The sequence below is a fragment of the Triturus cristatus genome, chromosome 10 (assembly GCF_964204655.1).
Source record: "Triturus cristatus chromosome 10, aTriCri1.1, whole genome shotgun sequence".
NCBI lineage: Eukaryota > Metazoa > Chordata > Amphibia > Caudata > Salamandridae > Triturus > Triturus cristatus.
Genome location: NC_140593.1, coordinates 1,208,561,047 through 1,208,579,732, shown reverse-complemented (window position 1 = coordinate 1,208,579,732; position 18,686 = coordinate 1,208,561,047).

The following is an 18,686-nucleotide window of genomic DNA, read 5'->3' as shown; positions in this document are numbered from 1 at the left end:
TTATTGGTCCATAATGTTCTTGGTCACCCACCAGTCCAGACCCAGAAGCCAGTCAAGAAATACTCTACCACAACACTATAAACTCACTAAAGAAGCTGATCCTCCCAGAGCAGTAAAAGCAATATCAGGATTACGCTAAGCGCAACTGCAGCAGGCAGCACACTGGCTAAAAGAGGACAGTGGGGAGATAACATTAGGTGTACACAGGGTGTGCAGGGTACACACGTGTTACAAAGCCTGCTTATGATGAGGATGGTGGAGCAGGGTCGCCATCCCTTGTAATAAAGCACGTGTGGGAAAGTAGAGTATTATGTGGTGTGGGGGTTAGACCTTACCATGCACTACTATCACGATAGCCCAAAGATGGTCCTTGGATTTACACTAATAAATCCTTAGCTCAGGCCTGGTAGTGTGGCAAGGAGCTGTCAGGCCTTACTAGAGGAACATGTGTTATAAAATCAGTCAGAAAAATGCTGTGAAACTTTATCATTGTGGTCAATGGGAAAAACCATTAGTGACAATCGATCTCCTGCTGGTCGAGCTATGTAGTACCCTTGCCAGGTAAAGATGATGCGGGACTCAGGAGCAAGCCACAACAGTCAGTTCAGTTTTACCTGCCCCCTGGAGCCCGGGTGCAGAGTTTTCCTGGCTGTCTCCGGTGCCGAACGGGAACCACGGAAGAGCTGCTTTTACCACTGAAACAGTGCTACTGTGGAAAAAGATACAAAAAGGCAACAACAGAGCGGTTGCTGGCGTTGGTCAAAGGTTGGATGATACAGAAGCCCATCCACCCAGTAGACCCTGTGGGTACCAATGACATCTCCCTCTTCCTGCCTTGCAGCCTGCTGCCTACGGCCTTCAAGAGTAGCGTGACTGCTTGTGTCCTTGGCATAGGTCCTCTCTGGAGGGCCCCCCTGCACTTAGGAGTTCTTCCAGATCGGCCAGACTCCATCAGCTACAGTTCCCTCCTCAGGCAAAAGGGCATCTCCCACCAGAGAACTCTCCCCCTGGTCCTGTGACCTCTTAGAAGCTAATATCCAAAAAGGGGTACAGAGTTCCTCAAGTACTGGAGAGTAGAGATGAAGTAATCAGAGGACGGCCAGGGAAATTTCAGAGGACCGCCAGGGAAATTTCCTTTGGTGGAACTAATGCTCTCACACACCCAGCAAGCTAGGTGTCATGCTTCATCATATGAGCATTGCCCCTCGTCAAGTCGGCGCTGCAATCCTTGACGGGCTCCCGAAACCGGGGCTCTTTGTCAGGGATCTTTTGTTCCTGCCGAAATGTGCGTGGGTGTGAGGGGCCTAGTGGAATAAATGTAGCAGAATGTGAAAGTAAAAAGGGTTAGTCAGTCCTAAGCTATTTTTATTCAACAGGTAGACTACCCTATTAAAAATGATGTAGAGAGGCTAGGTCCTAGAATATAAAGTTCTAGACGTAAAGCTCTACTCTAGAATGATCGACATGTTTCTTGCCATATATGTCAGGAGGATCAGGGCAATTCATCAGGATCGGGGACTGTCTACATAAAAGGTGGTAATGTGTGTGCTACATACCACGTCCTAGGCTGCTGGCCTGTGAAGATAAAATAATCAAATCAAGGATAAAGACAACAACATCTCTACAACCAGTACATAATCTTTCAGCAATGGTGTTTCCAGAATCACCGTGCACAAATGTGAGTGTGGCACGCTAAATTCAAGGTGCACAATCTTCAAGAATTCCGTGATCGTGAAAGGGGTGGGTGGTATCAGATTTACTAATACACTGGTGAAGTTCTAAAGGACAACAAGGATTGACTCACCTAATGCGTTAACTAGAAGAGCTAGCAACGGAGCTGGCGGCTTAAAAGGACACCGATTGGGTCCTGGAGTAAAAAAGAGGGGGATATAAAAACAAACAAGCAACCAAACACTTGAAATTCGAGACCAAACACAAGAGATAATGATATGGGTAATGTAGAGTACTCGTGTTTTTATCATGCAAGGGTTCTGACTGGCCTTCGAATAATATAATGCAAGGTGAGACTGGTCGTGGTACAATGTGTCGCTAATTAAACCTGGTGTACTGTTGGTCGGGTTAGAAGGTTTAATCTAAAAAAGCGTATCGCTAATAAACCCTGGTGTGCTGTTGTTCGGGTTAGAAGGTTTAATCTAAAGCAAGGGGGTATCTAATATCGCCAGGTGGAAGTGGCCCACCGTATTTAATAGAGGACCCACACTATGTCGTTAATCGCGGCAATCTAAAGTCTGTCAGAAATGAATAAAAGAGCCCACAATACGCCGTTAATCGCGGCAATGACAAGTGGCTAGAGTCCGTCAAAAATGAATTAAAAGGGTGGGGTTTACAGACTAGCATGTACGGAGAGAAAGGATGTACTCACCAGCGTCAATGAACGCTTTTTCTTTTGACCTACCCAAGCCGTCAGTGTCCAGGGTGGTGAGGAACAACAGCCGCTACAGCTAGATATACCCAAAGTGAAAGTGAGATCCCTGTCACGTGTCGTCGCGTTGCGTGCTGACGTGTGTTTAGTTGCTATGGGAACGGGTAAAGAATCGTCGCATAGCGTGCTGACGATACTCGTTACTCAGGAGACGGGTAAAGGCGCCAGAAAGTGTGGGGGTGTGTAGTTACACAGCGAAGGCGCATTCAATATCATTGGAAGTACTAATTGGATCACCATGTGATAAGTTCCCGTCAGAGCACGGACTCTCTGCAAGTAGCATCGTGGAGCAAGTTAATTGATCACACCTTAATAAGTCAAGTGGTCGAATGGAGGGACCCGGTTAAATAAGGATCGAATGATGGAAGGGGTCTCCTAGTCTAGGTACTAGTGTCTAGATGAGCTAAAACCTACATCTACCACGTAAAGCTACAGTCGAGGCTGCAGTGTGTTCGTGTAACAGGTCACTGTTACATAAAAACGCCGATATGTAAAGCGTAATAGTAATACATACAAAGGTAATCAGGATCTTGGAGTAGGTCTCGTGTAGACTACTAGTGTACTATGTCGGCGAAATAAGGAATATTAGTCTTCGTACGACATGGATGTGAGCTAGGGTATCTGAAGCCATCAAGGGGAGGGTAGTGCCAATTATGGAAGGGCACTCCATGGGATGTCATCATTTAGCCCAATGGTGTCACATGAAAGTCTATGTACCCATCTCTGTTCTACTCTAAATAGAGAAGTTTTGGAAATCTGAGTGTGAGATTCCAGTATAATCCAATGTAGTGAGTCAGGGGAGTGGTGTGCCTCCAGAAAGTGCCTGTAGAGTCTGGTTGTGGTGCGTTGGCAGCGTATGTTGCTCCTGTGTTCTGTTATGCGGATTTTAACTGGCCGCATCGTCATCCCTATGTATTGTAGTCCACAGGGGCATGTGATCAAATAGATGCATTGTTTGGTATTGCAGTTGGTATGTTTCTTAATATGCCATTTGAAATTAGTAAGTAGCGTGACTTCCTTGGTGGTGGTCGTAAATTGGCAAACGGTACAGGTACCGCAGGGAAAGTGGCCTTGGACTGGTGGTAGTCCCCAAAGTGTGGTCTGCGACGGGGTAGCCTTTCTCCTCGGTCTAGTATGTACCAACATGTCTCGCAAGCTACTTGTTCTAGTGTATGCGAATCTGGGTTTAGGTATTGAGAGGTCTCCTGAGTTGAGAATCCCCCAGTGTTTCAATATGATTTTTTTAGTCGAGATCGAATTAGGTGTAAATGAGGTAACACATGTCATGATGTCGTCAGATGGCTTGTTGTGCACCTCCAGAAGGGCCTCTCTGGGATTGTTGAGTGCCCTCTACATGGAGTCTTTGATCACTTTATGAGGGTAACCTCGCGATTTGAGGTTAGTGGCCAAGGTGGTAGCTTCTACTTTGTAGTCTTTAGTTAAGGTACAGTTACGTCTGATACGTAAAAATTGGCCAACCGGAAGGTTATCTCGGAGGGCTTTGGGGTGGTGGCTTTGGTATAGGAGCAAACTGTTACGGTCTGTGGGTTTTTTAAAAAGACTAGTTGAGAGTTGTCCTTCTGTTAGTTTGATATTCAGATCCAGGAAAGCAACCATGGTATCCGAGATAGTGTGAGAGAACTTAAGGAAACGGTTCTGTTGATTGATCCACTGTACAAAGGTGTTGCATGTTTCAGTGGGACCTTTCCAGAAAATTAAAATGTCATCAATGAACCGTTTCCAAAGAATTATATGTTGTTGAAATGGGTTGCTGTCAGTGTTAATGATTTGTTCCTCAAAGGCTGCCATATACAGGCAGGCCAGACTAGGAGCAAATGTGCTCCCCATCGAAGTTCCTTGGCTTTGATGGTATAGTTGCCCCTGATATTCAAAAAAGTTTTCAGTCAACGCTATGGACGCTAGGTCCATTATGAATGTGATCGGGGTAGGGGAAGACCATTCCAATGAGTTCAAGGCCGTTTCTACTACTGTAAGGGTATCACCCTGAGGGATATTCGTATAGAGGGCCTCTACGTCAAGGGTTATCAGTAGATCAATACCATTAGGGTCTTCTATTGATTCAATAGTTTTGAGGATATCCGTTGTATCTCTGATGAAGGATGGTATATTTCTCACCAGGGGTTGAAGAAAGTGATCCACAAATTTGGATAAAGGTTCAAGTATTGAGCCCATCCCTGAGACTATGGGCCTCCCAGGGACCGGACTAATGCCTTTGTGTATTTTGGGCAAGGTGTAAAAGTAAGGGGTCCTAGGTTCTGCGGCATTTAAGAACGCTGATTCCTTCTTACTTATCCACCCGTTGGTAAGTGCCTCGTTTACCAGTATCGCGATGGTGCTCGCGAGACGAGGTGTGGGATCAATGGATATAGGCGTATAGTACCTCTCATTGTTCAATTGCCGTTTACATTCTACATCATAGTCATCTTTAGATTGAATCACGATGGCCCCACCCTTGTCCGCCTGTTTGATGATAATCGAGTCGTCATTGGCGAGGGTGTTAGCCGTTTGTACTTCGTTCCTAGATAAATTATGGAATGTGGTGGGGGAAGGAGTGAGTGATAAATCCTTCAGTACCGCCTTCTCAAATGTTAAAATCTCAACCGGAACCATGGCGTTGTGAGATGTAAAAGTAGAGGGGTTACTCAATCCGGAGTCATTCTCCTGATGAATTGGTCTGTCCACAAAGTATGACCGTAGTCTTATCTTGCGGAACAATTTTTGAACCTCACAGACATCTCTAAATTTGTCGGTGTTAGGGGTGGGTACAAAACCTAACCCCTTCTGTAGTAGTGATGTTTCGAGGTCTGACAGAGCACGTTGCGATAAATTAACCACTAGTTCTTCTTGCTCTGCGTTTTGCTCCTGGTGTCCATCCCTCCCAACGGGGGGTCTTGCCAGTGAACCTGTTTCTGTGGACCTCTTCTGTTGCGACCTCTTCCTCTGCCCCAACCTCTGTCTAAAAAAGGAGGAGGACCGTTGTTGAAAAATTGTTGCGGAGGTCCTTGTTGAAATGGCTGGTACTGCCAATAGGGATGTTGAGGGGGGCCTGGAAATATAGGGGGCCCCTGAAAGGGGGGGGCATTGTAGTGATAGTTGGCGCGTTGATTCCGTCGGCCAGTATTAGAGCCCCAGCTGCCCGTGCTGGAATTACTGTCAGAAGAACTTCTCCTGTCTGAATTGTCATCAGAAGAATAACTACTTTTAGCCGATGTGTAATCTGACTTAAGGTAAGGATATACTTTTTCTTTGTCGAACTTTTGGATGTCTTTTTGTAATTTAGTTATTTTTTGCTTCATAAGATAATCCTTGTTCTCAGAAATTTCCGCATTGATCTCAGCGAGCTTACTCTTGTATGCTGTGATCTGGATGCAGGTTTTCAGAGCACCTTCAGCTATTTGTATTCTAACCAGAAGGGCATCCGCTAAGCGTTTCGCTGTGTTGATGATGAGAACCAAGAGGTCCCTGGTGCATTTCCATGCAATCAGGGACCACTCTTTTTTAAACGTGGCGTCATCAAGAAAGAGTCTGGGGAAGTTGTTAACAATCAACCCTGTCGGTGCGATGTTTGCACGTAAATATTCGGTCATGAGAGCACCATGTAATGTTATTTTCAGCCACTCTCTTTTTAGTGCAGTTAGTGAATTCCAGTCGTCCGACTGGGACCCTGAAGCAGCGCTTCCCTCAGCTCCAAGGAGAGAGGGGGTTCTGTCAAGAATATCAGAGACAACCTCATCTCCGAAGCTAAGACCTTGGTTGTCCATTTAGAAGGGGAGGAGAATGAAAAAAAGGGGGGAAGCTTAGTGGTCCAGGCTGGCTATGATTAATAGGCAGCTGGTAACCTATGAAAATGTCCCACGGGGGTTGCCCGCGCAAAACCAATAATCCAAAAGGGGGGGACAGGGGGCTATATTTAAGGAGGTCCAATGTACGTGCCCCACAAGTCAATATCCAAAAAGGGGTACAGAGTTCCTCAAGTACTGGAGAGTAGAGATGAAGTAATCAGAGGACGGCCAAGGAAATTTCAGAGGACCGCCAGGGAAATTTCCTTTGGTGGAACTAATGCTCTCACACACCCAGCAAGCTAGGTGTCATGCTTCATCATATGAGCATTGCCCCTCGTCAAGTCGGCGCTGCAATCCTTGACGGGCTCCCGAAACCGGGGCTCTTTGTCGGGGATCTTTTGTTCCTGCCGAAATGTGCGTGGGTGTGAGGGGCCTAGTGGAATAAATGTAGCAGAATGTGAAAGTAAAAAGGGTTAGTCAGTCCTAAGCTATTTTTATTCAACAGGTAGACTACCCTATTAAAAATGATGTAGAGAGGCTAGGTCCTAGAATATAAAGTTCTAGACGTAAAGCTCTACTCTAGAATGATCGACATGTTTCTTGCCATATATGTCAGGAGGATCAGGGCAATTCATCAGGATCGGGGACTGTCTACATAAAAGGTGGTAATGTGTGTGCTACATACCACGTCCTAGGCTGCTGGCCTGTGAAGATAAAATAATCAAATCAAGGATAAAGACAACAACATCTCTACAACCAGTACATAATCTTTCAGCAATGGTGTTTCCAGAATCACCGTGCACAAATGTGAGTGTGGCACGCTAAATTCAAGGTGCACAATCTTCAAGAATTCCGTGATCGTGAAAGGGGTGGGTGGTATCAGATTTACTAATACACTGGTGAAGTTCTAAAGGACAACAAGGATTGACTCACCTAATGCGTTAACTAGAAGAGCTAGCAACGGAGCTGGCGGCTTAAAAGGACACCGATTGGGTCCTGGAGTAAAAAAGAGGGGGATATAAAAACAAACAAGCAACCAAACACTTGAAATTCGAGACCAAACACAAGAGATAATGATATGGGTAATGTAGAGTACTCGTGTTTTTATCATGCAAGGGTTCTGACTGGCCTTCGAATAATATAATGCAAGGTGAGACTGGTCGTGGTACAATGTGTCGCTAATTAAACCTGGTGTACTGTTGGTCGGGTTAGAAGGTTTAATCTAAAAAAGCGTATCGCTAATAAACCCTGGTGTGCTGTTGTTCGGGTTAGAAGGTTTAATCTAAAGCAAGGGGGTATCTAATATCGCCAGGTGGAAGTGGCCCACCGTATTTAATAGAGGACCCACACTATGTCGTTAATCGCGGCAATCTAAAGTCCGTCAGAAATGAATAAAAGGGGCCCACACTACGCCGTTAATCGCGGCAATGACAAGTGGCTAGAGTCCGTCAAAAATGAATTAAAAGGGTGGGGTTTACAGACTAGCATGTACGGAGAGAAAGGATGTACTCACCAGCGTCAACGAACGCTTTTTCTTTTGACCTACCCAAGCCGTCAGTGTCCAGGGTGGTGAGGAACAACAGCCGCTACAGCTAGATATACCCAAAGTGAAAGTGAGATCCCTGTCACGTGTCGTCGCGTTGCGTGCTGACGTGTGTTTAGTTGCTATGGGAACGGGTAAAGAATCGTCGCATAGCGTGCTGACGATACTCGTTACTCAGGAGACGGGTAAAGGCGCCAGAAAGTGTGGGGGTGTGTAGTTACACAGCGAAGGCGCATTCAATATCATTGGAAGTACTAATTGGATCACCATGTGATAAGTTCCCGTCAGAGCACGGACTCTCTGCAAGTAGCATCGTGGAGCAAGTTAATTGATCACACCTTAATAAGTCAAGTGGTCGAATGGAGGGACCCGGTTAAATAAGGATCGAATGATGGAAGGGGTCTCCTAGTCTAGGTACTAGTGTCTAGATGAGCTAAAACCTACATCTACCACGTAAAGCTACAGTCGAGGCTGCAGTGTGTTCGTGTAACAGGTCACTGTTACATAAAAACGCCGATATGTAAAGCGTAATAGTAATACATACAAAGGTAATCAGGATCTTGGAGTAGGTCTCGTGTAGACTACTAGTGTACTATGTCGGCGAAATAAGGAATATTAGTCTTCGTACGACATGGATGTGAGCTAGGGTATCTGAAGCCATCAAGGGGAGGGTAGTGCCAATTATGGAAGGGCACTCCATGGGATGTCATCATTTAGCCCAATGGTGTCACATGAAAGTCTATGTACCCATCTCTGTTCTACTCTAAATAGAGAAGTTTTGGAAATCTGAGTGTGAGATTCCAGTATAATCCAATGTAGTGAGTCAGGGGAGTGGTGTGCCTCCAGAAAGTGCCTGTAGAGTCTGGTTGTGGTGCGTTGGCAGCGTATGTTGCTCCTGTGTTCTGTTATGCGGATTTTAACTGGCCGCATCGTCATCCCTATGTATTGTAGTCCACAGGGGCATGTGATCAAATAGATGCATTGTTTGGTATTGCAGTTGGTATGTTTCTTAATATGCCATTTGAAATTAGTAAGTAGCGTGACTTCCTTGGTGGTGGTCGTAAATTGGCAAACGGTACAGGTACCGCAGGGAAAGTGGCCTTGGACTGGTGGTAGTCCCCAAAGTGTGGTCTGTGACGGGGTAGCCTTTCTCCTCGGTCTAGTATGTACCAACATGTCTCGCAAGCTACTTGTTCTAGTGTATGCGAATCTGCGTTTAGGTATTGAGAGGTCTCCTGAGTTGAGAATCCCCCAGTTTTTCAATATGATTTTTTTAGTCGAGATCGAATTAGGTGTAAATGAGGTAACACATGTCATGATGTCGTCAGATGGCTTGTTGTGCACCTCCAGAAGCCCTCTTCATGGAGTCTTTGATCACTTTATGAGGGTAACCTCTCGATTTGAGGTTAGTGGCCAAGGTGGTAGCTCCTACTTTGTAGTCTTTAGTTAAGGTACAGTTACGTCTGATACGTAAAAATTGGCCAACCGGAAGGTTATCTCGGAGGGCTTTGGGGTGGTGGCTTTGGTATAGGAGCAAACTGTTACGGTCTGTGGGTTTTTTAAAAAGACTAGTAAAGAGTTGTCCTTCTGTTAGTTTGATATTCAGATCCAGGAAAGCAACCATTGTATCCGAGATAGTGTGAGAGAACTTAAGGAAACGGTTCTGTTGATTGATCCACTGTACAAAGGTGTTGCATGTTTCAGTGGGACCTTTCCAGAAAATTAAAATGTCATCAATGAACCGTTTCCAAAGAACTATATGTTGTTGAAATGGGTTGCTGTCAGTGTTAATGATTTGTTCCTCAAAGGCTGCCATATACAGGCAGGCCAGACTGGGGGCAAAAGTGCTCCCCATCGAAGTTCCTTGGCTTTGATGGTATAGTTGCCCCTGATATTCAAAAAAGTTTTCAGTCAACGCTATGGACGCCAGGTTCATTATGAATGTGATAGGGGTAGGGGAAGACCATTCCAATGAGTTCAAGGCCGTTTCTACTACTGTAAGGGTATCACCCTTAGGGATATTCGTATAGAGGGCCTCTACGTCAAGGGTTATCAGTAGATCAATACCATTACCTTTGTATGTATTACTATTACGCTTTACATATCGGCGTTTTTATGTAACAGTGACCTGTTACACGAACACACTGCAGCCTCGACTGTAGCTTTACGTGGTAGATGTAGGTTTTAGCTCATCTAGACACTAGTACTTAGACTAAGAGACCCCTTCCATCATTCGATCCTTATTTAACCGGGTCCCTCCATTCGACCACTTGACTTATTAAGGTGTGATCAATTAACTTGCTCCACGATGCTACTTGCAGAGAGTCCGTGCTCTGACGGGAACTTATCACATGGTGATCCAATTAGTACTTCCAATGATATTGAATGCGCCTTCGCTGTGTAACTACACACCCCCACACTTTCTGGCGCCTTTACCCGTCTCCTGAGTAACGAGTATCGTCAGCACGCTATGCGACGATTCTTTACCCGTTCCCATAGCAACTAAACACACGTCAGCACGCAACGCGACGACACGTGACAGGGATCTCACTTTCACTTTGGGTATATCTAGCTGTAGCGGCTGTTGTTCCTCACCACCCCGGACACTGACGGCTTGGGTAGGTCAAAAGAAAAAGCGTTCGTTGACGCTGGTGAGTACATCCTTTCTCTCCGTACATACTAGTCTGTAAACCCCACCCTTTTAATTCATTTTTGACGGACTCTAGCCACTTGTCATTGCCGCGATTAACGGCGTAGTGTGGGCCCCTTTTATTCATTTCTGACGGACTTTAGATTGCCGCGATTAACGACATAGTGTGGGTCCTCTATTAAATACGGTGGGCCACTTCCACCTGGCGATATTAGATACCCCCTTGCTTTAGATTAAACCTTCTAACCCGAACAACAGCACACCAGGGTTTATTAGCGATACGCTTTTTTAGATTAAACCTTCTAACCCGACCAACAGTACACCAGGTTTAATTAGCGACACATTGTACCACGACCAGTCTCACCTTGCATTATATTATTCGAAGGCCAGTCAGAACCCTTGCATGATAAAAACACGAGTACTCTACATTACCCATATCATTATCTCTTGTGTTTGGTCTCGAATTTCAAGTGTTTGGTTGCTTGTTTGTTTTTATATCCCCCTCTTTTTTACTCCAGGACCCAATCGGTGTCCTTTTAAGCCGCCAGCTCCGTTGCTAGCTCTTCTAGTTAACGCATTAGGTGAGTCAATCCTTGTTGTCCTTTAGAACTTCACCAGTGTATTAGTAAATCTGATACCACCCACCCCTTTCACGATCACGGAATTCTTGAAGATTGTGCACCTTGAATTTAGCGTGCCACACTCACATTTGTGCACGGTGATTCTGGAAACACCATTGCTGAAAGATTATGTACTCGTTGTAGAGATGTTGTTGTCTTTATCCTTGATTTGATTATTTTATCTTCACAGGCCAGCAGCCTAGGACGTGGTATGTAGCACACACATTACCACCTTTTATGTAGACAGTCCCCGATCCTGATGAATTGCCCTGATCCTCCTGACATATATGGCAAGAAACATGTCGATCATTCTAGAGTAGAGCTTTACGTCTAGAACTTTATATTCTAGGACCTAGCCTCTCTACATCATTTTTAATAGGGTAGTCTACCTGTTGAATAAAAATAGCTTAGGACTGACTAACCCTTTTTACTTTCACATTCTGCTACATTTATTCCACTAGGCCCCTCACACCCACGCACATTTCGGCAGGAACAAAAGATCCCCGACAAAGAGCCCCGGTTTCGGGAGCCCGTCAAGGATTGCAGCGCCGACTTGACGAGGGGCAATGCTCATATGATGAAGCATGACACCTAGCTTGCTGGGTGTGTGAGAGCATTAGTTCCACCAAAGGAAATTTCCCTGGCGGTCCTCTGAAATTTCCCTGGCCGTCCTCTGATTACTTCATCTCTACTCTCCAGTACTTGAGGAACTCTGTACCCCTTTTTGGATATTGACTTGTGGGGCACGTACATTGGACCTCCTTAAATATAGCCCCCTGTCCCCCCCTTTTGGATTATTACCTCTTAGAAGCTGCCTTAGCAAACCTATTGCCCTTTCTCTTGTTCAAGGTCACTTGGTCCACTGTTTCAGCATCCAAGTGCCCATGACTTCCCTGACGTGCTGCCTGTGCTCTGGTTGTAACACACACACACACACTCAGGGAGGCCCAGCATTTCTTCATGCCCTTCCTCTCCACATCCTCCCATACAGAAGTTTTAAGAACATTTTTCAATAGGCACTCCACTGGGATGGCAGGGGACACAACCATCTTATGTGGGCCAGTCACCCCCCCCCATTCTAAGCTTTCCAAGGTCATTGGATGGAGCTTAGTTTCGTTGTTGCATTGGTAACCTGGTGACTAACACCCGGCAATATTTGGTTTGAGGAAACCAGTCTAGCTGCCACCATAGTGACACTGGCACCTGCATCCATCAGAGCCTCTACTGAAGTCCCATTGATCTTTGGCTTTGTCTACACTTCTCCAAGCTTGGAGGTAAGACAGCCAGGACCTTAATAGCTCCTCCCCACCCAGGGAAACTAAAGTGGCCTCTATATATCCTCTGGCCTCTCCAGAGTAAACCTCTACCCCACTCCTATGCTAGCCAATCCCTAGGATTGTCCACGAATGGGGGACTTTTTGGAGCATGCTGCATCTCCTTTCTAATGACCTGCCTGATGACAGTCATGAGAAAACACAGAAGCCTTTGCTGGATCCCAGTTATTACCTTGGTACCCTTTGGGCTGGGAGTGTTTAGTGTACATACCAGGCTGCTCACCCCGGAGGTATGGCTAGCCCTATGGACTTGTACATCTCAGCTAGCTAATTTCCCGCCTGTCTGGGTGCGAATGTACTTGGGGCAGGGGAAGGGCGGTTTCCTCCACTGGCAGTCAGCCCTGATGCATATCATGGGCAGCGCAGCCTTTAAAACTCACTGCCTTGATGTGCCACTTCACTAACCTGTCTGGAATGAGGGAGGTGTTACCTCCTTCCTGTCCAAGCATTTGTTCTTGATCACACTGCCTGGCAGGAGGTCAGAATCCTGTCTTGGTGGCAGCAACCATGGGAAGCGCATGCTGGTCGGCCAGAGCACAGAGAAGCCGGGGCAACTAGGTGGGCAACCTCTAAGGTATCCACCTGGGTGCCACATCACCCAAGATATGAGATTCATGTCAGGGGTGAGAAGGCACATTGTTTGACACCAAACATGACATATTTCAGTGGTACCATAATGAAGCTGCCAACCACGAGAATGCCCAGGTGGCAGCCCATGTTATCCTATGGACAGCTAACACTAATAGTAGTTTCCAATGGAGCACACCATTATATGGACACATGGGCTTGCAGTTATATGCCCTCACCTTTAATATACTGGACCCTGCCTCCTGGGCTCAGGAGGCTGTCCTTAGAGGTGTCTGACATATATTAAAAATGTGTGTATTGACTGTGCCACACATGGTGAGGGCATAGTCGAGTTTTTAGCACTTTGTACTGCTCCTGTAGTCTGCAATGGCTGGCCTGCTGTCAGTAGTTTACTGGGTTCACTCAGGGTGGGAGAAAGCCATGCTGCAGCCCTGGGGACCCCTTTGCCAACTATGACTTGGGTACCCCTAGTTCCATATACTAGGGACATATAAGTGGGAAAGTCTCTGCCAATTAGAGATGACCAAGTTGAACATTAACAGTTTTGGGAGAGAGCACGGGCACTGGGGTCTGGGCAGCAGACTCCAGTGCACTATCAGTGCCATAACCATCAGCATTTGGAGCAATAAGTATGGGGGTGACCACACAAAAAGGGCTCTTTCCTACAGAAGGTGTATAGTGTGTGGAACAGATTAAATAAAACAGCTACAAAACATCTCCCTTATGCACCAGCATCCCTTTCTGCAGTGTTCGTTCATTTAAATAGCAAGCACAACACATGTCGTTATAGAGCTGGAGGGCAGGAGGCTATGCGCTGCTGGGAGGCCCATAATAGAACAAAACACTGACCCCCTCTTGGGAAGTGTAAGCCTCAACTTTCTTGGCAAATCAAAAAATCTATCAATTAATTTGTTCTTTTTTTTTTAAATCAAGTCAAATTTATTTGCTGTAAAAACATCTCAAAAGTATGCAAACACATTGCATCACAAAAAGGGTGCTCCAACAAAACTGCATAGTGAAAATGAAAGAGTGAACTAAAGTTGCACATGCTCTATACAAAGCATACGCACAATGTCAGGGGCTGATATAAATATAAGTCTTAACAGCACAACTAATCATAGTGTAGTGTATACAACAATACCATTGAAGTCAGTTGTCTAGTTTATTTGTTGACGTTTCGACCCTAATAAAGTTATTTTGAAAGGGTCATCATCAGGAGAAATAAACAAGGAAGCAACCAATGTAAAGCGATAAATTCTCAGACTCCGAACACTTTAAAGTTCATGCAACCAGGAGCAAACTGAAGTATTGGTAGAGACTGTTCATCAGCACCTAATGGCTAAAGCGGTCGATCTCGATGGTGGGGAACGGGGTTCGAGTCTCGGCAGGGACACTCAAAATCCTGTGATTCTGGGCAAATCAGTTAATCTCCTCGTGCCTAACAAAATTAATGTGTCTGTCAGTAACGCAACTGGTGCTCATGTAAAGCGCTCAGATACCTTCGGTTTGAGTTTGCACTATAAAAAAGAAAAAAAGATAGGTAATAAGTAGCTTGCTAAAATGGGGAGCTGTGAGCCTGACGTTTCTTTTCCCTAGAAGACAGCTATTGGAAAAATCAGCACAAAGCAGACCGCTCCACATAACGCATACTTTAAAAATGTTTTTATAGGAAATAACTTTTAACCCCGCTCTAAGGAGAGAACCCATCTGTCTGCAACTCAGGGAACATCTACAAACTGAACTATTCACAATATTAAATATTCACAATCAACTCTGACTGAACCAGAGAACTGATGTCAGTGACTGAAGAATACCTGATAGAGGTCCTGCCCTGCTAATGATTGGACTCGGCTGGTTCACAGTCCTGGATCTTCAAAAGGGACTGTGCAAAGCTCTGAACTATCCTCGAGTTGGTACGCAGCGCTATATAACATTTATAGATTAATAAACGTGGCACAGGACAATTTACTTCTCTCAGAACGTGTATGCTGTCTACATGCAACCTCATAAGACTGTATGGAGGCGGTCAGGAACAAGAACAGGTCAAGTTCAACGATGGTGACTCTGATGACAAGCATTCTCTGTCGAGAGTTTGCTATAGGACATCTGGTCTGCGAGGAAAACCCCTGTGTGTGAAAAGCTAGTATTTGTGGGCAAAAGGTGTGCATTTTCATAAAATGGCAAGGCAAACTATTGTTAGAGAAACAACAGGTTTATTTACCGGATAAGAAAAGCAAGAATTAGTGTGTAAAATTGGAGTAATTTCAAAATATGTCACACTGATATTGAGGAATAATTTGTTTAGTTACCAAACAAGAAAGGCTGGTACTAAAGAGTGAAAAAATGACCATTTTCATAAAAAGTCTGTCGCTCCACATCGTTTGGGTTCACAGAACCACACACCCAGTGGCACATTACAGGATGATCGCAGACACTCAGATGATGTTCCAAGCATCTTTCCTTCTACTGTCGCAGGGGATTGCTGTTTGGAGTCAACCAGTATAGAAACAGTATAGACACACTTTATGAGGGAAACAACCTTTACAACGCAACTTTTACAACGTAATGCTATTACAACGCATTTTTTACAACGCAAAAGCTTTTACAACGCATGCATTTACAACGCATGCTGTTATATGGTAAGTACTTTTACAATGCATATACCAATACAACGCATTTTTAATTTTTTTTTATTTTTTAGAAATATGATGTTTGAAAAATAATTAATTAATATTTTATTATTTATGTTAAATACTATAATAGAAAAATATGAAAGAGTAATTATTGAGTATTAATTATTTAATATTTAAGAAAAATTTAAAAATATGAGTTGTACATTAAAAGATTAATACTAGAGTACTTTTAAAATATGAAAGTGTATTTTTTAAGTTTAATTAAAAAAAATAAAAAAGAATAAAAAATGAGTAGTATTATGAGAGATTAATACTTGAGTATTTTTATCTTTAATATTAAAAATGTAATTAATATAAAAAAATATTTAAAGAAAGAAAGAGTACCTTTGGAGTATGTTAAAAATAATTAATTAATATTTTATTATTAATATTAAATACTATATTTTAAAAATTTGAAAGAGTAAATATTGTGTATAAATTATTTAATTTATTTTGAAAAAATAAAATATATGACTAGTATTATAAAAGATTAATACTTAAGTATTTTTAAAATATAAAAGAGTTTTTTAAAATTAAAAAAATAAAAATAAAAAAAGAATAATAAATGAGTAGTATTATGAATGATTAATACTTGAGTATTTTTAACCATCAAATTTAAAATGTAATTAATGAAAAAAAGTATTTTAAAAAATAAAGAGTACTTTTGGAGTATTAAAATATGAAATAAAAATAATGTTAAAAAAAATAAATATTATATTTAAAATATTAATAGAGTTATTAAAAATGAATTTAACATAAAATTATTTCAAAAGAAAATAGAACTTAGAAAATAGAACTTAGTTTAAAAAAATTCCCACGCTTTTGCATTGAAGTCTATGTGCTAAATTGTCCTTCATTTATTTTGGCAGCTTAAGAAGATACAACCCGCGGGACAAGAAAAGAAGGAGCGAAAAGAGAAGAAAAAGCAAGTTTGAAAGGAAACAGAAAATAGAGTCGAGGTAAGGAACACATTTAGTAAATTTACAAATTATAATTTACATTTTACATGTTTAAATAACAATATTAAAAATAAATAACAGTAAACAAATAAGGTTTATTAAATATTTCTTTATTACAAAAAACATAGAAAAAACATTTTTGATTTATTGTTTTTTATAACATAATGTAAATTTTTTACAAAACATATACATAATTTATTAATATTTATAAACATTTATTTATAGAAAAAGTAAATAAAATAGTCCTTTTTTAACATTGATGCACTCGATGACGTCATGACGTGAACGTAAACGTAAGGCGCCATTTTGAAGAGCATCGGAGGAGGAAGCAGCAGGAAGCTGATCTGCGTCCAGGTAGGAAACTTTTTCACATTTATTTATAGATATAACGTTAAAACAAGATACATATATAGTAAAAAAGGAATAAGGAGAGTTTGCGGAATAACTAATTGATCTTTTAAATGTAAAAAAGCATGTCCACGTTCATGTCATTAATGTATGCCTATGTCGGGTCGCGAAAATGTATTTGTTCATTAAAAAATGTAAGTAACTGTAACAGTAATTTAAGTTACTATTAAAAATGTTTATTTCATAACTTCGGAACCATTACAAATGATTTATATCTTCATTTTTTATAAAAAAAAGTTTGCGTATTCATAATTTGTGAAAAAAAAGATTGTAATTAATTTGGTGTTTATGCAGCAATGTGCATTTCGGAAAATGGATTGACTTTTGAAAATTTGAATTGGTAGAGTTTTTGTGGATTTTATGGGTGGTAGTTACTTAGGAAGTTTTCAAATAATTATTTACTTGCGATTGATTTTTGGAAAGTTGGTCGAATGTTATGGAAAAGTTGAATTGGATACATTGGTTGTTTGGAAAAAAATGAAGATTGTGAAAGAAAATACAAAAATTAGGAGACCCGACTTGTAATTTTGAAAAAATGTTTGAAAAATATTTGTATGCCAATTGTAATTAAAGGATATTTAAATTTGAAGCAAAGCAGGAAAGTAAGTACATAACTATTTTTAGAAAGAAAGAATGTTAGCAAGATTTGCCAGGTAGTCTAGAGCCACACACAACGTAAATTGTTGTAATATAGCCAACAGTCTCTCAGACATTTCCTTAGTTTTGACAGTTACTCGTGGGTTTAGACTACCTGCAAGTGTTTGGGCAAGTCTCATTTCTTGAAAACTTTGCTCCTTCTTCAAAGTTTCCAAGAAAAAGTAGAAATTTGGATGAGGTTTGCCAATTGTATGGTTGAAGGAGATATGCCATCCCTCAATGGCATTATTTGTTTTTGCTTCTCCCTCTAAACAGCTCGTGTAGCAGTTCCACCACTCCACATGGAATCGTGGCTTCCTCCTGCGACCCGATCTGCTTAGGTGCCCAATCCATGTGTCCTCGAAATAATTTAGGATGGGTGCCAATTTCTCTTCATTACTTGTATAAAAAACAGATTCTATAATAGCAGTGTAGTACTCGTCCACACTATCGGGAGGAACAAAACAAAGTGCTGTTAATTTTTTTAGTTCAAACTGTAGTTTGCTATCACGAGAATATTCTGCAACTAGGGATGTTTTTTGTAATTTACGCCAAAAAGCCTGGGAAAAATGGAAAAAACATCCCTGAATTTGGGTATCCGTGTACGTTTTATTGATCACATTGATCATGCTCAATTCAAAATCTATTATTATTTTCCTAGGACTTTGAGAATTTTTACTTTTAATAACTGATAAAAGTTCAGAGTATGTTGCAGAAGTCTTATCAGGTAGCAAACTATATACTAAGGGAATTACATTATTGTTAATTTTGGCATGTATAGTGTAAATTTGAGTGAAAGGATGGGGTGTACTTTTAAACGTCCCATCCATCATCCAAATTTCACTATTTTCTAACTTTGCAAGGTTACGTGGGTACTAAAAATAAGAATTCGTTTCTGAGGGTTTTGGTTGTCATGCAGAAGGAAAGGTTCGTCAGAAAAAGAAATAGAAAGATCATGTGGAATTCTAATATCAGAAAAAGTATGTGGTGTAGATAATTGGATGTTACTTGCCTGCTTTTGTCTTTGAAT